Raw genomic sequence first — 22,500 nt, forward strand, 5'->3', positions numbered from 1 at the left:
TTTGCCTTTGAGGTCAAATTCATAAAAATCCTCTTTAAGACCAAGATCCTTGAGTTTAGTTCCTATGTTTTCTTCTATGTATTTTATTGTTTCAGGTCTTATATTCAGGTCCTTAATCTATTTTGAGTTAATTTTGGCGTGTGGTGATAGACAACAATCTAGTTTCATTCTTTTGCAGGTGGCTTTCCAATTTTCCCAGCACCACTTATTGAAAAGGCTTTCCTTTCTCCACTGTATATTTTTGGCATTTTTGTTGAAAATTATTTGCCTATAAAAATATGGGTTTATTTTTGGACTCTCAATTCTGTTCCATCTGAGGTTCCATGGGACAAATCCATGTGCTGATTACTGGTGTCCTCCTTCTCTGCAGTACCTGAATTTTACCTTTCTCTAACTTAAGTCATTTGTCATTTCTCCATCTACTTTTAGCCTTCATATTTGGTGCCTTGGGGTTAAAAATGTTTCCTAAAAATGCTTATAGCGTTTGTGTTCTTATTTCTATTCTCCTCCTACAAATGCCTTTAAGCATATTAAATATGCCTAATATCACTCATAATTGGAATCTGCAAGTTAAATCTTCAATAAGACACCACTTTTCACCTATAGGTTTAACAATGATCACTGACTGTTAGTTAGAAACCTCAGTTCCCTGCTACGTCTTTCCATAGTTAGGTTTTCTGAGTTTCTTCGAGACATGGCAGCTGACTTCCTCCAGAACAAGGGATAGAAGAGAAAAAGCCCAAGATGGAAGCCACAGTCTTTTTTACAAAACAGCCTTATTGAGATATAATTCATATACCATATAATTCACTCATTCAAAGTGTACAATTCAGTGGCTTTACTAGATTTACAGTTTTGCAACCATCACCACAATCAATCTTAGAACATTTTTATTACTTCCAAAAGAAATCTTGAACTAAGCCATCACACCCCAAACTCCCATCCTCACCCCCAAACTTCCAGCCCTAGGCAACTATCAATCTGCATTCTGCCTCTATAAATTTGTTTATTCTGATCATTACATGTAAATGGAATTGTACAATACCTGTCTTTTCTGACTGGTTTTTTTCACTTAGCATGTTTTTTAAGGTTCAACCATGTTGAAGCATGTATCAGTATTTCACTTCTTTTTATTAGGTGCTCTCTTTTTTTTTTTTACTATCTTTTAGCAAAATTCCTACTTATTTCTATTCACATATCCTGATTTTTTTCTCTCTCACTTTTCTAGATCCAAGAAAGTCCTGGGTCTTCTTTGCTCGGGATTCAGGTTAACACTTCCCAGCCTCTGAAACAGTTCTTTTCAGAACTAGCTAAGGTTCCAATTTGGTCCTTGTGTCCTTGCAGTCTTTCATAACCTAATCTTGCAAGAGACATACTACTACTTCTGCCATATTCTGTTGGTCATACAGACCAATCTTCATATAATGTGGGAGAGGACTACAAAAGGGTATGAATACCAGAAGGCAGGAATCACTGAGGGCCTTCTTCAAAGCTGCTTACTTTAGTGAGGATGTTGTCATGTTGTAATCCACGTAAGAAGTGACAGCTTAACCTCTAGCTTTGCCTCATCTTACAGATAACCATTTACAAAATAACAAAAGCAAACAAAACACAAAAAGCCCCCTTACACTGCATGATATATTTAAAAAGTCCACATTTGAAGGGAGCTTTGGCAGAAGTCAGTCTTCCTTGAGCAGCTCCTGATGTCCCTTGATCAGTATAGAAGTGAATATCTGGCATTATGAAAATGCGGAAATGAGGATTAATACTTGGCTTTAAAAGGGAGAACTGAAAAAACACAATGGCTGATAGCAACTTGACTACACAGTGTTAGCTATATAAACAGAGTTGAAAAACACTCACCTGGCATAAATGTATTTACCCTGATGAATGATTATTTTTAATAATAGCTACTGTACCATAGAAAAGAAAGTAACTGCAGCTTTCTTATAGTTTGGTCATGAATTCACTCAGCCATTTTGTCAGTCAACAAATATTGATGGTACAGAGAGGACTTTTGCACTCAATTAATATTCTCAGAGCTCCCCTTTGGGATATGACAATATATTTAACAATACAAAAAGAAACATAAAACAAATACACAGTCCCTTCAAAAATCTTTCATTCAAAGGCAAGAAAAAATAGGCATATGATAAACTGGTGTTTGTTTTTAAAGACCATAAACATAAGGAACTATAAAAGTTTTTCTTTAAAATATACATATATTGCCACTTGTCTTGGATTCTCTTTTTCTATCTCCACATGCTTTTAGTTATTGATGAAAACCATTTATATATAAGATGGCATTTTCAATTAAAGTAAAACCACACATTTTAGGGCACAATGTAGCAATACCATCTGGGCTTATTCTCCTGGTAAACGTGTGTGGGTCAATTCAGTGGATAACAGTAGTAAGATAAACATTTGGAGTTGAGAAGTTTCTTTCAGAGATTAATTTGTGTTGCATTATGTAACCATGTCAAAGGAGGGTGAGTTGAATTTCTTTGGTACAATTAAAATATAAGGAAATACACAAAGACAGCTTTACTACATTTGATTCAGTGGAAATATTCCAGATCAACAGATTGAAGGAGACTTTATTTAAAATAATTTTTCAGATAGGTGTAAACTCAAGACCAGATTAATTTGTAATGGGCCAATAGTAAAGAATATAATTTTGCACATTTCCAATTCTGCAGAGTATTAACAAGAAATTTTAAAGTGTGTATAATTTGGTATTTATTCAAGATCAACTTAAAAGCAACAGTCAACCTATTTAGCAGCCTTCCCCCATCTCAGTTCTTATACTCTTAGTAGAAACTATTACACAAATAAATGGCTTTTCCTCAAAGGAACTCCCAGACACAGTAATGTCAAATGAGACTGGACAGATTCTGGTCAAGATGGCATAGAAGGTAGATGCTGTGCTCACCTCCTCTCATGAGCACATAAAAATTACAATGAAACTACAGAACAACCATCACTGGGAGTAGCCTGACATCTGGCTGAACAGAAGTCCTACAACTGGGGACATATGTAAGAGGTAACCTTGAGACTGGTAGGAGAAACGGAGACACTAAATGGGCCTGTCCCACAACCGCATGTGGTGGTCGAGAATCGGGAAGGGTATCTTGGCTGCGCAAGCCCCACTGAAGGAGCACAGGGTCCCAGCTTTACACTGGGTTCCTCACCCCAGGGTTCCAGAGAGAAGTCCCTGTAACCTCTGGCTGTGAAAACCAGCGGAGATTGTGGCTGAGCAAGATAGGAGTCTGCGGGAGCCTCAGCACTCCTCTTAAAAGGCCCATATGTGGACTTATTCCGAGACATAACCACTTGCTCTGCGCTCCAGTGCTGGGGTAGCTGCTCTAGGAGTGCCAGGGACACATGAGGAGAAACAGAGTTGTATGGCTCCGGGGTGAGAGCTGGAGGGGTGGCTTTCTCCTGGACAGAAGTGCTGGCAATATCCATAGTTCCTTTATTGAGCCCTTCCCTAACCCAGCATGCAGATGCAGGCAGCCACCATATTTGAGTCTCCATCAGTCTGGTTAAACAGGTCACTCCACCCAGGTGATTCCCTGAGACCCGCCTCCCCCAACTTGTGGGCCCACCCAAGCTACCTCCTGTGGTTTTTTCCATACAAATGGCCTATCTTGGCTCATGCTGTGGACCTTCATAAATCTCTCAAAGGTACACAAAACCTAAAGAAGAAGTATTTGTCCTCAGCATGCCCATACCTCTTGCTGAGCAGCACCAAACCTGGCACTAGTGGCAGCCAGCCTCAGTGGCTTGGTGGCTTGGCTCCTCATGGCACCTATAAGCCCAGCACAGGTGGTAGTCATCTTCAGATTGCTTGGTGACTCTTACCAGGTGGCCCTGGAATTGCACAGGCTGCAGTTGAATTTGCACTGTAGCTAGGCCTTTCCCAGGAGGCCCTTGAGACAGCACACACAGTAGCCTGCTTTGACTGGCACTGGAGCTGGAGCACCACCCAGGGCATCATCTGAGGAGAACACATCCAAAGGGCAGACTGCTAAAGTGAATCCTTCTCCATAGGGTTGGCTCCTCACGGGCCAGTCCTCACAGCCAATTGGTCCAAGGGACAATCCCTCCCATCGATGTGAAAACAATAATAAAGGCTCAACTACAACAGGAGGGCACACAGAACCCACACCATGGACACACCTTGAGCACCTGGCTCAGGTAAATAGGGAGGACTGTGCAACTGGGCCCCACAGGACACCCCCTACATAAGGCCACTCTATTAAGACTGGGAGACTTAGGAGCCCTATCTAATACAAAGAAACAAATACAGAGAGGCAGCCAACACGGGGAGACAAAGAAACATGTCCCACATGAGAGAACAGAACAAAGTTCTAAAAAAAAAAAAAAAAATGGAGATATGCAATCTACCAGATGCAGAGTTTAAAACACTGTTATTAGTGTTTTATACTCAAAGACCATAGAGGAAAAGTAGATTAACTCAGTGAGAACTTTAACAAAAAAATAGAAAACATAAAAGTGGAGATAGAAAACATAAAAAAGAATCAGTCGAAAATGAAGAATACAATAACTGAAATGAAGAATACCTTAGGAGGAATTCACAGTAGATTAGATGAAGCGGAAAATCAAATCAGTGATTTAGAAGATAAGGCAGCAGAAAACACTCAATCAGAACAGCAACAAGAGAAAAGAATCCAAAAAATGAGGATAGTTTAAGGGGCCTCTGGGACACTATCAAGCATAACAACATTCACAGGGATATCAAAAAGAGAAGAAAGAGAGCAAGGAATTGAAAACCTATTTCAAGATATAATGACAAAACTTTCCTAACCTGGTGAAGGAAATAGACATACAAGCCCAAGAAGCTCAGAGAATCCTAGATAAGATGAACCCAAAGAGGCCCTCACCAAGTCACATCATAATTAAAATGCCAAAGGTTAAAGATAAACAGAGAATCTTAAAAGCAGCAAGAGAAAAGCAGTTAGTTACCTATGAGAGAGCTCCCATAAAACTGTTAGCCAATTTCTCAACAGAAACTTTGCAGGCCAGAAGGGAATAACAGGAAATATCCAAAGTGATGAAAAGCAAGGATCTACAACAAAGATTACTCTACCCAGCAAAGCTAGCATTTAGAATTGAATAACAGATAAAGAACTTCCTAAACAAGAAAAAGCTAAAAGAGTTCATCGACATCAGACCTGTAGGAAATATTGGCAGGACTTCTTTAAGAAGAAAAAAGTGTGCATCAAAAATATGAATAATAAAGTAGCAATAACTACATTATCTATCAACAAGCACTTCAAATGAAAAAGAAAAATTGCTCCAATCAAAAGATAGGGTGGCTGAATGAATAAGAAAACAAGACCCTTACATATGCTGCCTATGAGAGATACTTCAGATAGAAAGACACACACAGATTGAAAGTAAAGGGATGGAAAAAGATTTCATGAAAAATGGAAACAAACAAACAAAAAATCTGGAGTAGCAATACTTATACTGACAAAATAGACTTTAAAACAAAAGCTATAACAAGAGACAAAGAAGGATGCAGGAATCCCACCTCTGGATATTTATCTAAAGAAACTCCAAATATTACTTTGAAGGAATGTGTGCAGTCATAGTTCATTGCAGCATTATTTACAATAGCCAAGATATGGAGACAACCTGGGTGTCCATCAATAGATGAATAAATAAAGAAAATGTGGTACAAATATACAATGAAATATTACTCAGCCATAAAAAAGGATGAAATCTTGCCATTTGTAACAGTATGGATGGACCTAAAGGTATCATGCTGAGCGGAGTAAGTCAGAAAAAGACAAATGCTGTATGACTTCACTTACATGTGAAATCTAAAGAACAAAGTAAACAAATAAAACAGAAACAAACTCATAGATACAGAGAACATTTTGAGAGTTACCAGCTGGGAGAGGGGTTAGTGGAAGTGCTGAAAATGGGGTAAAGGATTAAGAAGTACAAATTGGTAGTTATGAAATAGTCATGGAGATGGTATAGCATAAAGAATATAGTCAATAATATTGTAATAACTATGTACAGTGTCAGATGGGTACTAGATCGGGGTGATCACTTTATAAACGTCTACTCACAATGTTGTACATCTGAAACTAATATAATATTGTATGCCAACTATAATTGAAAATAAAAACATGGTTTAAAAAATGAGGCTACAAGCTCTTAATATAGAAAGAGGAAGTTTAAAAAGCTTTAGGTAAAGATGACTCTTCCATTCTATAAAAAGTAGATATATACCATTTTACTCCAACTAGGCTGGCAAAAATTAAGTGTGAAAATACCAAATACTGAGATTTATTATAAACTGTGGAAGAATGGGAAATTATTTGGCATTAATTATCTCACAAAGTTGAATATTTGCATACTTCGCAACCCAGCAAACTTACTCCTAGGTATATAGCCAATAGGAACACTTGCATGTGTGACCAGGAGGCATGCATAAGAATTTTTATTACAGCAATGTTTGTAATTTTATAATTTATGATTTTTATAACTATGTATCAACAAGAATTGTGATATATTCACACAATAGAATGCTATAAAGTACCGAAAATGAATAATCATTATATATAACAACAGGAATGAATCTTGGAAACATTATTTTAAGTTAAAAGGGAAAATCCCAGAACACTATATGCTGGATGATAGCATTTTTATAAAGCTCTAAAACACACAAATGAAACAACATATTGTTTTAGCATATATACATTTGTTATAAGCCTAAATTAAAAAAAAAAAAAACAGCAATGAAATGAAAAGCACAAAATGCATGATACTGTTTACCTCTGAAGGCAGGGAGAAGAGATAAAGGAGGAACACAAAAGTAGATGCAAGTTACTGGGGAATGTTCTAATTCTCAGGTTGCATAGTTTGTTATGTTATTAAGCTTATGTGTTATATATATCTTTTGTATGTATTAAAAAAGAAAATTTTTAAGAAGACTGATATACTTCATCCTCACTTTCTCCAAGTGAAGGAGAGCTAATTTTTATTCTGCAGGTAGAGAAACTGAGGGGGATATGGCCCTATCTTTAAATAAGAAATGAGACAAAGAGTTCTGCAAAATAGAACCCCTCTGAAAGATATTGATTTTAAAGAGAATAATCAGTCTAGCTGGAACCAAGAGAATATAAGTAAAATTAAATCTAAGTGAATCAAATGGGAATTTTCTTTTCTAACATATGGATGGAGTATGTGGTAAACTGAACCTCTTACCTGCCAAGAAATTGTGATGATCCAGAATGAGATCGCAGCATCACCAGGTGAAGTCAAAACTTCCAGACATAAAGGGGCGAGAGAATTTTCAGGAAAACTGGAGATTCAGAATACCCAGGATAAATAAACAAAAATTACAAAAGCTAAATAAATTACTCATTTATTCTACAAACCTTTCTTTAGTATAGACTGTGCAGCTGAGAGGGGGAAAGGGACTGAAATAATAGAGATAATTAAGACATAGCACCTACTCCCAAGGAACTCTTACTCTACAGAAAAACCTTTCAATGTGTAAATGGAAGACTTACCACTCACTGTACAGAACTCATAAAAAGGTGTTCAGAGAGAGAAAGAGTAAAATGGCCCAATACTGAGAAAAGGGGGGTTTTCAAAACAATACACTTGATGAATCTAGTGAGGAAGAGAACAGTTTTAATCTTAGGCCAAAGCCAGTGAGCCTGAAATCTGAAGAAAGAAAAAACAGAAAGAGAGAGAAAGAGAACTTGAGTTGGGCCTTGAAAGGAAGACAGGAAATTTTGTGCCACAGGATCCTTTTCTAAATGCTTTTCATATGTCACAATCAAGTGGGGCTCATTCCAGGGATGCAAGGATGGTTCAACATATACAAATTGATCAACATGATACACCACATAAACAAAATAAAGGATAAAAATCATATGATCATATCAATCGATGCAAAAAAGTATTTGACAAGATATAGTATCCATTTATGATTAAAACACTTAACAAAATGGGTATAGAAGGAAAGTACCTCAACATAATAAAGGCCATATATGACAAACTCTCAGCTAATATACTTAATGGTGAAAAACTGAAAGCTTTTCCTCTAAGATCAGGAACAAGACAAGAATGCCTGCTCTCACCACTCTTATTCAACATAGTATTGGAAGTCCTAGCTAGAGACATCAGGCAAAAGAAAGAAATTGTCACTTTTTGTAGACAACATGATTCTTTATACAGAAAACCCTAATGACTCCGCAAAAAACGATTAGAAACAATTTATACAGTAAAGTTGCAAAAGTGCAAAAAATCCATTGCGTTCCTATGTACTAACAATGAAATTTCATAAAAATAAATGAAAAAATTTCCTTTTGCAATTACAACAAAAATAAAATACCTAGGAATAAACTTAACAAAGGATGTAAAGACCTATACACTGAAAACTACAAGACATTATTAAAAGAAATTGAAGAAGACATGAAGAAATGGAAAGATATTTCATGTTCATGATTTGAAAAAATCAACATACTTAAAATGGCCATGTTATCAGAAGCAGTATACAGATTTAATGCAATCCTCATCAAAATCCCAAAGGCATTTTTTTAAAGAAATAGAACAAAAAATCATCAGATTTATATGGAATTACAAAAGACCCTGAATAGCCAAAGCACTCTTGAGAAAAAAGAACAAGGCCAGAGGTATCAAACTCCCTGACTTCAAATTATTCTACAAAGTTACAATAATCAAAACAGCATGGCATTGCCAGAAAAATAGATACACAGACCAATGGAACAGAAGTAAGAGTCCAGAAATAAACCCACATATGTATAGACAAATGATTTTTGATAAAGAATCCAAAAATATACAATAGAAAAAAGAAAGCCTCTTCAATAAATGGTGATGGGAAAATTTGAAAGCAACATGCAAAAGAATGAAACTAGATTATTATCTCTCACCATACGCCAAAGTTAACTTAATTTAAAATGGATCAAAGATCTAAATATAAGACCTGAAATAATAATTTGCATAGAAGAAAACATAGATACTAAACTATGGACTTTGGTCTTAGAGAAGATTTTATGAATTTGACCTCTAAGGCAAGGAAAGTAAAAGCAAAAATAAATGAATGGGACTATATTATACTAAAAAGCTTCTATACAGCAAAAGACACCATCAACAAAACAAAAAGATAACTAACCAAATGAGAGAAGATATTTGCAATCAACACCTCCAATAAGGGGCTAACATCCAAAATATATAAAGAACCCATACAACTCAACAACAAGAAAACAAACAATCCAATTAAAAAATGGGCAGAGGGCCTGAACAGACCCAAGAAAACATACAGCCAACATATATATGAAAATATGCTCAACCTCATTAGCTATTAACTATTGTGTAAATCAAAACCACAATGGGATACCATCTCACACCTGTTAGAATGGCTGTTATCAACCAGACAAGTTATAAGTGTTGGAGAGGCTGTGGGGGAAAAGAAACCCTCATACACTACTGGTGGAAATGTAAATTGGTACAGCCACTGTGGAAAACAGTATGGAGGTTCTTCAAAAAATCAAAAATAGACTTACCATATGACCCAACAGTCTCTCTTCTGGGTATCTATCCCAAAAATCTGAAAACATTTATCTGTAAAGCTATATGCACCCCCATGTTCAGTGCAGCATTACTCAGAGTGGCCAAGATATGGAAACAACTAAAATATCCTTTGATAGATGATTGGATAAAGATGTCATACATACATACAATGGAATATTGCTCAGCCATAAGAAAAGATGGAACACTGTCATTTGCAATAACATGGATGGATCTTGAGATTATTACGCTAAGTGAAATAAATCAGACAGAAAAAATTGAGAACCATATGATTTCCCTTATATGTGGGATTATAAAACTGAAAGCAGCAAACAACACAAAGAAAAGTTCATAGATATGGGCAGCAGTTTAGTGGTTACCAAAGGGAAAGGGGTGGGTAGAAAAGGGGAAAGGGGGTCAAATATATGGTGACAGAAGGAGATTTGACTTTGGGTGGTGAACACACAATGCAATATACAGATGATGTATTATAGAATTGTACACTTGAAATCTATGTAATTTTATTAACCAGTGTTACCAAATAAAATTAAAAAAATAAAATAACGCTTTTTATAAATTAACTAATTCTCATAATATACCTATGTGAAAGTTGGTATTTTTATCTTCATTTGATATATGAAGAAACTGGGGCCTATAGAGGTTAAGTAATTTCCCCAAAGTCACATAGTTAGAAATTTGAAAGCAGAGTTTTGAACCTAGGAGATTGGATTACCCAGTCCACACTGAATAGAGGTGGGATCTCTTAAATAAAAGTTAAGAAAAACAGAAGAGCTAAGAAAACAGGTTGTTCATCACATGAATTCACTAAAGTTTGCTTATGTGCAATTGAGAGAAAATGTAAATGTTAAATTTTTACCCCTAAGACAGTGTTACACCTTGGTAGATATTAATGGTGTGCTTCAAAAGTTTTCTACCGAACCTTATGAATGTAGAATACTGCAGAGAAACTAGTGGAGAATAGCTGTGTCTCTGTGGCATGATCTTAGGAGAAAATCTCATCTTTTTGATCCCTCAGTAGATAGAGGCAGAAAGTTATTCAAGGTGAGCCTTGGCAAAGCCCTCAGTTTCTCATATAATAAACTGATACACTTTATTGCCAATCTCAGTGCACATACAGATTTATTCAGTCTCTCTTTTTTCTTCCTCAGCAATTTAATAACTGACTTGTTGGCTCATTTGTTTCAGCAGTATGCTAATTAGGTAAAATTGATGGGTTTAATTCTTTTTTAGCTCTGGTGGCCATGAACTGCACCCCTAAACTTAGCAAACATGAGATATTGAATGACCCCAGAGAAATTGTGTTTGGCTCAGAACAAGTCTATCAACATAACACTAAAGATAATGCTTTACTAAGTGTGTGTCAGAACCTTCATCTTTGTTTTCAAGGACAACACATTAATTTTCACAGAGAATGACTAAAGTGATTTGTTTAACGTCTCACAATGAATCTCTGGGAAAATCAAGAATAGATACTTGGAGAGTTCAATATATTATACTTGCTTAAATTGACCCTACCTGTTATACAGTCATAAGAGAGTCTTTGCCCAACCTCATGATATATATAATCAATCTTTTTTTATAAAGCCAATGAATAAATAAAAAATAAATAAATAGGAATAGAAACTATCTCAGTTTCTAATTGCTATGGAAGAACTCTTATCTGAGGACAAACTAATGAAAACAAAATCCTAACTCAAAAATGTAAATTTTTTAAATATGTGTAGGATTAAAGAGATCTGAAGCAAGTTATGCAATTCATTGAGTGAGAGAAACCAACGAAGCAATGACAGATCTTTTTAGCAGATGCTACTGCTCCCTAAACTAGGTCCAAATTTTTAATGTGATCTAACATCTGATAAAGCCACAATATTAAGAGGTGCCTCATAATTATCCAAGAATATTCAAAGGAAAGGAAAAGGATGGTTAAAGGTAAGGTTAATATGAAAATTTATCAGACTAAGAATTATCTCACCTGGAAATAGAACTGGCTAAAATTATAGCTGGACCAAATAAACAAAATGAAAAAAATTACTGAAAGATATTTGTAAAGAAATGTTAAATTTTGATGTCTGATATTTCAAAGCAGAAAGAAAAAAATATACTTTTGGAAAGGGCTGATATTCAAAACCTTTTCAAAGGAGAGGGATGGGAGAGAAGGAGAGGGAGAAGCAGAGTTAGTTTAGTGGCAAAGGGTTTAGGCTTCCAAAGATATTGTCCAGGTTCAATTCCTAGCTCTGCCACTTAGTAGCTGTGCGATTTTGGCAGGTTTTAAAAATCTCTCTGTGCTTCAGGTTCCTCATCTGTGAAATAAGGATAATAGAATTTACTCATAAGGTTGCTATGAGGGTTTTATGAGTTTTTACACATATATGGCATTTACACAGTGCTAGGTGCATAATAAGAGCACTATATAAAATAAACATTACACTATTGAATAAAAGATATCTAAAGAATAACACCAATGGTGATATTTAATCGGAGAATCAAGAAGAAATCTGGCATAGGTTTGCAATCCTTTATCCAAAATCCTTGGGCCCAGATGTGTTTCTAAATCAACATTTTTTCCTACTTTAAGAATGTAATATATTACGTTATCTATATTTTACTTAACGTGTGTTGTCCTGGGCAGCAGCTCTTAATCAAACACATATTTCTACAATGAAATGCATCAATAGTCACACCAAATGGAATAAACAAAGACTGTAAATAGAGTTATGTCGGTTCCAATGAATTTTTGCAGCAGATAATACCTACTTTAAAAAGGAAATTCAAGGCCAAAAAAAGTCATCTAAACATCAACTTTAATATGCTTATGTTATATGTATATTAATGGGATTCAAAAATAGTAATTAAAAAACATTTATTCTTTATATACGTACTTATCAAATAAATATTGATTTAGTATCTAGGAAGTAAAACTAATTAGTAAATTTACATTTGCACTACATTTACATTTAATAGTTATCTTTCAGTATTTAAGTAGACAAGAAAAGTATACTTAAAAGAAAAAAACAACAAACAACCACTATAGCACAAAATAGTAAAGAATTTACTTTGTATTTTTCCCCTGACACATTTTACTCACCATAGAAAGAAACCCAACTGCTCTTCATCTAATTGCAAAATGCTATTGCATTCAGTTGTAAAAATGGCCGAAATGGCAGTGGTTTCTAGTTGTATGCACATACCTACAGGTATGTATTTAGTCTTGCTCCAGGTAGTAAAATGGCAATACATTCATATTTAAAGTAAGAAATCACATTCATATTTAAAGTAAGAAATCAAAAGAGGTTGGAGGTCACTATTAAATATGCACGAGCATTTTCCAGTCCAGATAGATCCACTCTTTGGAAAGGCCCAGCTTTCCTCTCCATCTATAACCTCATCCATATATTAATTGTGACTTGTGAGTTACTTTTAAAAAGAAGGAAGGAAAAGAGAAAGGTGAAAATATGAATTTAGGCCACACTCTTGGCAAAAGTTTGAAGAATAACTACCATTTTCAAATTACTATACTTGTATCCTATAAATTGACATTTCATTGGTCATTGTTAAAGGTAAAATAGTATCTTTTACTTTGGCACTTTTCTCTTTCCATTACTCTTAAATGAGGGTGGGAGTGGGGGGGGGGAGGGAGACAAAAGACAAAAACAAAAGAATACTCCAACAGCATTTTAATGGCTTTCAAATGATGTTACCCCAGATTATGCAAGGATTTTCTATTAAAATTACTTGAAAAAAAAACAACAATGGAAATTGAGACTGTTTGTATATGTTTCCCTCAGGGAGAGACACGCGTGAAATAAGACAAATTAGCACAAACATTGTTTCTTAACCAATGACTTCAGGATGGGAGAAGATAGTTTAAAAAAGGATGAAGCCAGACAACTGATACCCATAAGGATGAGAGGCTCATAATTAAATATGATCTAACAATGAGATCATTTTAATAATTACGAACCTCTTTGCTTTCAAGTTGCATATTATTATTTACTGAGTTTCATCTGGATAAACACATTTAGGTGGCATTATAGACAGAAGGATGAGGAGTGATTTTCTGTAGCTCTATACCTTCAGCAGAGAGGGCCCTGCTTACCTGCTTCTGAGAACTGGTTCAATATCATGTTAGCATTTAAAGAATAAACTAAAGGGTCCACTTCAATAACTCCTACACCAACAAAGAAAAAACTGTCCTCGTTTAAATGAAAATTCAAAATCACTAACATAGTCTGTTTCAGGGCACATACAAACTGTACAAGTCTCATGCTTCTGACCCTCATCCTCAAGTCCCAAAACTGGAATAAAACCAGATAAATGCCTGGGTAACCACTTCACACCCCAAACACGTGCAAACTTTGTTCAACAGAACACTTTACTGCCAAAATGGAGTTGGCAAAAGTTTGGAGCCAAGGCCCCCAGGCTGCATGATTCGCTGGCACCAGAGAGCCTAAAAATCTTGACATAATACTGCTGAGTTTGAGTTCTACCAATCTGCTTAAGACTCCTTCCCCAAATTTAATTTGAGAAAGATGAAGGCCGCCATCAAGAAAGACTTTATTAAGACTCGATCATCTCTTCAAAAATAATTTGATTTCACATTCCTGATGGTCATACCTCTATATCCCTTGATGGTTATGTTTATGTTGTAAATATAATGCAGTCTATTTGAAATGCATATAAATTAAATTTTGTTTGGTTGTTTGGATAAAGGCGTACAGGGAGAATTACTATAAATGTACAAAATTAGTTATGACCAAGTTCTACTTAGAAAACATTTGACCCAAATAACCTGCACACATCACTTTACCCTCAAAAAATGTGAAATTAAGATATAGAATATCTGTAAATTACTATCATTTTACATTTGGTTTAGCTTGCCGTCTCACTTCTCTGCATTTGAGTGATGGTTTTCTTTGTATATGAACAATTTAGGAAGTGAGGAAAGGACCCTTCCACAAGGGTCAACAATAAGGTCCTATTTGGGATCTTCGTAAGCCTGATGCAGGTTAATGAGGAAAACTGCACCTACATTTAAAGCTATAGTTAGAATGCTGGCAACTATACAACTAGTAACTTTAAACTTGTAAATGCTTGATAAATATGCAGTGCTGAGAAACTACGGCTTGCTTTAGGTTATCTTGTGCTATATTTTAATAAGAGATAAGGTTTACAGTAAAGATGCTACTTGCTCCTCATACAGCTAAAAAAACTAAAATTTTTTTTCCTTCAGTAGCTCCATGTACTTTAATAATTTCTCTGAAAGCCTTTCTGTTTTTCCTACTCTACAACTGCCTAAGTATCCTAATTCTCAGCTATGATTTCATATCTTCACCAACTTCTAAGCTCCACAATATGGTTGGAAGCATTTAGGACAAAACACTTCTTTTGATATCAAGTTGCAGAAGACTGTAGTTTTAAAGATATTATATAGTAGTGCTGCCACCTAAAGATGAGGTGAATAAAGAAGCAATTCAAAGGAAATGATCATTTTTAAGCCTGTCTCAAAAATCTCACCTCTAACTAGGGATTAATAAACATTTGCTATTGTTAGGATGGAAATTGAATTGTTTCATGGTAACTTTTTGCTGAGCTGTAATTTGCTATGACAGAAAATTTCAAGCTCAAATTTCAAACTTTTTAGAGTCCTCTGTGATTTGGGGTCTCCAGGACTAACTCCCAAATTTGTTTATTTCAGACATTAGGCACTGCCTACCAAACATAAGGCAGGCGGAGGACGGGTGGGGCGGGAGGAATGGGGGGCGGGGGTTGTCAAGATACCTGGAAGTAAACAATTGAGGAATTTCTGGTTTAGTGGATAAAATAGGTGATAATTGACCTAAGGTGTATCCATCAGCGACAGACTCCTTGCAACTCTAAACTGACATATTTTTGTAACTCAATTTTCTCATCTACAAGAATTTCGCTTTACTCCCACCTGCCTTGCGGGTTTAAGTAGATAAGCCTCTTGGAAAAGGTCCTATAAGTGAGTTTAAAAGTCTACTATTGCCTAATGTGTGCATCTTACCATGCGTTGCAAAATAAAATATACCCAGTTAAATAAGTTGGGAGTGACTTTTCCTCAATCACAGATTGACTTCTCTGAGATCTATTTAAATAGTAGTATAGCGAAGGCAGTTTTCTATTTATCTTGAAGCCCTGCAATTTTTAACTGATCTACCTTCTATGTACATACACAGTGTTGCAGGAAAGACATGTGACCGCATACAAGGGGAAAAGTTACCGCGCACCAAAACTCTTGTCAAACTTGGTAAGATTTCAAGACAACTCTTAAATGGCATTTTATAGTTCTGCATTTCACCTTTGCAATTTATGAAAATTAACTCGTCTTTTACTTTTTCCCTCCCCGTCGGCCCAAGGGCGCATAAATAATATTTATCACGGTTTTGTCCTTAGTCACAGTCCCTCAAAGGGGCCCAGTTTCACCTACACTGCGTGGGAGGCTGGGCAGCAACCCCACGCTTCCTGTCAAGGATTCCTGGGGCTAGAGCCTGAACTTGGTCTAGCCACTTTCTTCTTTATGCTAATTATGCCCTTCTAGCCCCTCTCGGCAGACGTCTGAAGGCCAAGGTGAGACCCTCCTGGGAGATAAAAAGCCTACAGCCTCCTGAGAGATGTGGGCGGAACAAGCGCGGGAGGGAGGAGCGGGGAGTAGGGTGACGCGGTGGTAGCGGCACCTACAACGACGCTGAGGGCCCTAAGTTGGAGCTGACGCAGGCCCTACACGGTCCTATCTCCGCCTCAGCCTGGCTTCGGCCTTCAAAGCCCAAGGAGGGATAAGTCCTCCAGGGGCCACTAAGAGCGGCAGGAGCAAGAAGAGCGGCCAAAGAGGCCGCAAGCAGCCCCCTCCTCAAACGCGCCTCAAGGCCTGGGCCGCTGGCTGTTGACGCGCCAACGGCGGAGGGGACGCGCGCACGCGCGAGATGGGGGCGGAGGGAGCGCGCGCGGCGGCCGCCGCCGCGGCAACTGAAACGGAGGGACGCGAGGGCGGAGGGCGCGAGCCACGGAGGGAGGGTGGGGGGGAAATGGTGGGTAGCGCGGAGCGCGCGCTGACGTCGCCCGGAGTCACGCACGGAGCGCCGGGTTACGCGCCGACGTCTGGCTGCCACGACTTGCCGTCTGCGGCGGCGACGGCGGCGGCGAGCGGATCCCGCTGGGGAAGGAGGAGGAGGAGGGAGAGCAAAGGGGGCTGTGAGTGAGCGGGAGAAGCAGAGTGAGCGGGGCTTGCCCGCGGAGGGAGAACGAGCGAGAGCCGAGCCAGCCATCCGAGCCGCCTCCTCCTCCTCCCCTCGGCGTCCCGCCCCCGCCTGCCAGCCCGCCCTCCTCCCTTCTCAGCCAGCAGAGCCCGAGTGAGGCGCAGCTCGGCTCGCGCCGCTGTCCAGGACAGGTGTGCGCGCGCGCGCCCTCCTCCCCTCCCCCCTTCCTCGCGCCTGCCTAGCGCGCGCCCTCCCTCACCTGCGGCAGGACAGCGCCCGCCCGCCCGGGTAAGCCCCTCGCGACCTTCCCTGCTGCTACTGCCACAGCTTGAGGTGCCGCCCACCCCGTCCCCTCTAATTGCCCTCTTACGCCCCAAGAATAATTACTGTACCGTTGTAGACATCCCCGCACCCTCCCTCCGGGTACTCTGGCAGTGCAGCAACGCCCCCCCACCTCGTAGCGCACGAATGAACGAACTCCTTCCCACCTCCAAAAAAGAACAAAATCACACGCCCCTTTAAAAAAAGAAACAATCCTACCTCCGCAGGCGCTGGAGATCACCAACGGTGCCGTTTGCCTAGCAGTCCCTAAGCCCCATTTCCACTGGCCACCCTCGCCCGGGGCCTGGGACAGTGCGCCAAATGTGGCCGACACTCCCTGCACGGCAACCCTGGCAGGAGGAGAGGAAGGAGGGTTCTAGGCTCCACTACCAACTCCTCCTCTCCTGTGTTCAACCCCTTCTCGCAATGCATATACTCGCCCAAGATGCTTTGTAAAAATAAAAAATAATAAATTGATGCTGAACATCGCAGATGAAGCCAGGCCCCAAGGATGGATGGCCCACAGTGCTAGGTCAGCTCAACAGCCTCCTCTGCCTTTGTCCAGGGGCAAAGGAACGGATATGAAGCTAGAGGGGCTTCCCTTTTGAGCGACAGCGGGCCCCAGAGGCTGCTGAGATGTCTCTAGAGGAAGGGACCCCTCTTCCCCAAATATATCTGCCTTGAGCATGAACTTGGATGGAAAAAGGCCCGAAAGTCCGACTGGGGCAACTTTCTTTGGTTCGTTGCTGTCTGCCCCTGAATAAATGCTACCTTCGTTTTCGCTGTCTCTGCGGGACCCTCTTGAGGGTTCTAATTCGTTTTTATCTGGATCTCTTATGTTTCTGTCGGGCCAGGCGCTTTTGGACAGCTTTTGCAGCGGCGTCTATGTTTATGTCATGTGTCCTTGGAAGGGAGGTCCCAGTGCTTTACAATAGGCTGAATTTGGTTTGACATCTTTTGGTAGACTGTCAGAGGAGAAAAATAATTTTTTGATGAGTTCAAGACCCCCACTGTTCCCCGCCCAAACTGACGTTTGCGAATGCGGCTTTGAAAATTGGAGTGTTGACTAGAGTGGAGAGAGTTGCTGATTTCATTCCTTTGGGTACTAGTAAAACCATTTATCAGCAGGAAGAGAGAGCTATTGATGTTTGATTCGGTTCTGTTTGGCAATTTGGGGTACATAAAATGTCGGGTTTTCTGAATCTTTTATCGAATTTAGAATGCTATGCTTATTTAACTCCTTTGCAAATGCTTAAAATTAAAATAATTTGTGAAATGCGAGGCTTCTATCACATGGATTGTTCTCTTCAGATTTTAAATGTTTAATTCATATCTTTATAAACATTCAAATAGCATTAAGGAGGTATAATTTGAAAGATAAGGTGAGCAGTAGAAAAGGGATATCCTTTTTTTAGAAAAATGGTTGGTGAAATACTATTACTATTAGCCTCTGTTGTTGTTAAATGTTAAGATCTTCTTGAGAGGGTTTCCCTTAATTTTCTTGGTAGATGACCATGAGAAGAAATGTGTACTAACTCCATTTTGAACATTTGCAGTTTAACATTACAGTTAGTTTTAATGATTTGGGTATTGAAGATAATTGTCTTGTTTAAGAAGAGCATTTAACCTAAGCAGCACTTGAAAACACAAGTTCTAATGTTCTTGCTTCTCTTTTACTTTGGAAATCTGCAATTTTGTGAAATATTAATCAGCATATTATTTGTTGGGAACTCCATAATCAAAAGGGTTTATTACTACCCAGAGGTAGATTCTCTCTCTCCAAGTTTATTTTGCAAATGTGTGTATTCATTTTTGCTTTTAAAAACCTAAGCTGAATTAGATAATTTCAGAATCACTTGTAGTTCAGGCTGAGGAAAATTGAGGCTTTTTTCCTTCTTGTTGTGCCTAATGTCTGTTTCACTTACGAACAATTTTTTTGTTGGTAAAAGTTTGTTAAAGACATAGAAATATTGGGATTCAAAATAAAGCAATCTCTGTTCTCTTCAAAATGTGTGTGTAGTGTTAATAAAAGAGCACAAGAAATCTAGAGACATTTATCATTTTTTTGAATGTAAGCAAACTTTGAGGAGAAAGGGAATATTTTATGATTTCATTAACGCGGATATTTTGCTGCATATTAATATATTTCGTTTTCCCCGTGTTTCTTACTTTGTATTGAAGTTACAAATTTAATTTTACAACTGTTGGTTTTTAAATAACATTTTCAAACAGCAAGACACTAGAACTGGCTTTTCATTTACCAAGTTAGTATATTGTTTAGGTAGTTAACAAATGGTTAGAAGTTATTTTAAATTCACGACTCTTCTCATGGATTTTCAATGTTAGGACACAAATCAAATTTTCAAATTCTATTTAATGTTTTAAACTTTTTGTTTTAAGACCTTCTCTGAGTCCATATTCATTCTTCCCGGGCTGTCTTTCTAGGCTACTGTATTCTATAGCTTAAGGAAAGCTGCCCTCCCTCCAATCTGACTAAAAGCCCTACAGGCTTATCCTGAAATTAACTCCTGTTTGAGTAGTGAAAAATGAACTAAATATCAATTTATCATTGAATTACTTTGGAAAAGGCATTATTTGCCTCGTTTGCTTTTTAGATACATTTAAAAAGTAGGCGAGAGGCTGGTATATAATGCCAGAAAATTTATACGTATATAGTAAATAGCATAAAATAAATACGTACATATTTATATGAAGAGATCCAGGTCTCAGTCGTTTGCTGATTTGAGCTTAAAATTCTCAGTTTAAATGTGAAAAGGATATTTCACTTGTGTTTTGTCTAGAAACTTCATCAGTTGCTTCTGCACTGGGGAACTAAGAACTTGGTTCCTGGTGACACTTTTTCAGAAAATCAGCATTCTCAAACCCAAACCGCTTTAGAACCCCTGAACATAATCGTTAGGGGCTGAGGGCAAGAAATTTAGACTCCAAAGTTGGTCCAAGAAGGCGGGCAGTTTAGAGCCCTAGTTTTCTGTCCTGGGGGAAAAGCGATCATTAGCATGGAAGAATGACAGGGACCAGCAGGCGCCGTGCCCCCTCATCGCAATCCCATTGGCCTTGTTGCTGCTTTGAGCTCTCCTGAGGGGGCAATGGCTTGGGTTTAGTGCAAGATAAACCCTTGAGGAAGAGCAGCGGCTCTTCTAGATCCGACTTCACTAGATTTTAGCCTCAGCTTACAAGTGAGACTGCAATACCCTGCTCACTTCTGCGTGGAGACCCCGCCGCTCAGCCTTTGCTTCCTTGTTTGGGGCTGGGGTCTATCCAGGGTCCTGATCGCTATTGTGAGAGCCGGGGAGGAGCCTCCGCTTCTTTACACGGTTGTGTGTATGTTTGGTGGGAAGTGCGCCAACAGTTCCTATATCCCCTTACTGACAGACTTGGATACAGGGGAGGAAGTGCAGAAAAATCAGCACTAAAAGGGTACTACACGGTACTGGCGGATGCCCCCCAAACTAAGAGAGCCCAAAGCCTGGATTTCTACCTCTGAATGGGTCTTCCCTTCAGGGAATCATTTTGGGGACGACTGGACAGGTGGGTAGGTCTGGAGCTGGCTCACAGGACTACCCCAGTTTGCTATTTGGTCGCCAGCGTGTTTTGCCCTGTTTCTTCCTCTTTAACGGGAGTAGCAAATGTCAGCCCAGAACTGAAGTAGCTAATGCTGGGTAGAATGGGGCCCCTGCTAAGAGAAAAAGGAAGCTGTGAATACTCAGCAGGCAGGTTTGCCCAGGATATGAAGGGATATTTTAGGGAGCTTTGATAGCTCAGGAATTGACAAGGCGTATGCCCTGGACTGGTCTGGGTTTCTTGATCATTAGTCCTCTATTTACCCCTCTCTTTTTCAGGAAGCTTGAAAAAGCCCTCACTCTTAGCTATCTCTGAGCTAAGAGTGAGGGAGGCAAGTCTCCTTACTTTGCCGGGCGGGGATGGGGGATGTTCAATAAGATTGGAACCCACAGATGGGATAGGCATACTCTTCTCAGGATGGCGGCAGCAATCTAAGAAAGTCAGGAATTGGGCTGTGAGGTCTGTATCCTCTGAGCCTCCAGCAGAAGGTGATGGGGAGAGTGCAGGGGCATTGGCAGGGGGTCCCCTGAAGATAGGCCTAGCTTTTCCACATTTGCTAGGACTGCAGACTGCAGTGAGGGAGTATGAGCATTCGCTATATATTTGGAAGAAGAAAAATAGGCCCTAGATTATGCCTCAAATCTAGGAAGAGAGAAATCAATTATTTCTGAAGTGAGAGACACCCCCTTTAGCTGTCACTGTCCAAAGACTCATTGGTTAACTAATGATCGGTAACCTAACTTTCTGCCCAAAAAACAGCGATCATTTACTTCTTAAGAGGTGGGGGCTCTCCTTGACACTTAGGAGTTTCTGGGAGGAGGGGTAAAAGGGACGAGTGAACCTGCGTTAATGAATCCCGTAAGGAACTGCGTTTCCCAGGAAATTCCTGGCATTTTTAGCTCGTGAATATCCTAAAGGCTGCTTGGTTTTCTCCTCCATTCTGGGTCCTTCCAGAGAGGAAGAAGAGTGGGCTAGGGGCTGAAGGCTCAGCAGGGCCTGATTCCATCCGCAGAGCTGGCCAGCAACCCAAGCTGGGCTCAGCCCTGAGCTGGGTGCCCCCCTTCCCCAAATCTCAGAAGGAGGAGGGGGTGGCAGGCAGGCAGTCGTGGTCCCAAAAGAGGCTAATTGAAGGTTTTTGGGTGAGTGTGGGGTTTCTTTTTCATTGTTGCTTGGGGGGGAGGGCAGAGCCAACGGGAACAGGCACTGCGGGCACCCCGGCCCTGGTGCGGCTGCCGTCCTCTGCTCAGCTCCCCCCCGCCGGTGAGTGCGCCCGCCCGACTGTGCGGGGCTGCGGTTGGGGGGAGGGGGGAGCGGGATCATCTGAGGCCAGAGCCGCTGCGCGGGGAGGGGGAGCGGCGGGAGCAAGGGGAGGGACGGGCTAGGTGTCTGCTGCTCCGCGCCACTGCTGCCGGCGCCCCGACCTCATCCCTGGCAGCCCCTTCTGCAGCTAAGGGTTACTGCCGCACCACCTCGTCTTCTTCGCCCGCTTTGGCGGCTGGGGCTCTGCGGTAGGAGACAGTCCAGCCGGGCTGTGTGTGGGCCGGTCTGGGTTTGGGTCTGGCTGGGGCCCACAGAGGAGGGGGTGGCCGTGACTCAGTGTCCCTCTCTGCAGCTGGCTCAGCTGCGCTGCGCAGGCCCTTGCCACCACATCCTCTCTTTGGGGTCACTGGAAAGCAGAGCTCAGGCCCGCTCCCTGTGCTTAGTATGGCAGTCCTCTCTTCTCACCCCTAGTCCCCCAACTCCCCGGGCCGAAGCTGCCCGGGGTCTGGCCAACAGCGAC

General features: G+C 39.9%; 1 protein-coding gene and 1 long non-coding RNA gene across 5 annotated transcripts in view; one reads left to right on the top strand and one right to left on the bottom strand.

Annotated features, from left to right (window-relative positions):
* Positions 1–1,154: 1,154 nt before the first annotated feature.
* Positions 1,155–20,531, bottom strand: LOC111732550. Its single transcript, XR_002777602.1, has 4 exons — positions 17,358–20,531; positions 7,249–7,345; positions 3,735–4,000; positions 1,155–1,733 (listed from the first exon to the last, which is right to left on the bottom strand). It is a non-coding gene; the product is annotated as an uncharacterized LOC111732550 (long non-coding RNA).
* Positions 16,084–22,500, top strand: part of PURA (purine rich element binding protein A) — a 9,921-nt gene continuing 3,504 nt past the window's right edge. The window contains exon 1 of one of the 4 annotated variants that reach the window (XM_023524487.1): positions 16,084–16,191. The gene's annotated coding sequence lies outside the window, so the exon portion shown is untranslated. Of the gene's footprint in view, positions 16,192–16,705; positions 17,106–21,640; positions 21,860–22,080; positions 22,229–22,500 lie in introns of those variants that run through there. The other 3 variants (XM_011382281.2, XM_011382280.2, XM_011382282.2) reach the window with 3 other exon arrangements.

Source organism: Pteropus vampyrus, unplaced genomic scaffold, assembly GCF_000151845.1.
Source record: "Pteropus vampyrus isolate Shadow unplaced genomic scaffold, Pvam_2.0 Scaffold470, whole genome shotgun sequence".
NCBI lineage: Eukaryota > Metazoa > Chordata > Mammalia > Chiroptera > Pteropodidae > Pteropus > Pteropus vampyrus.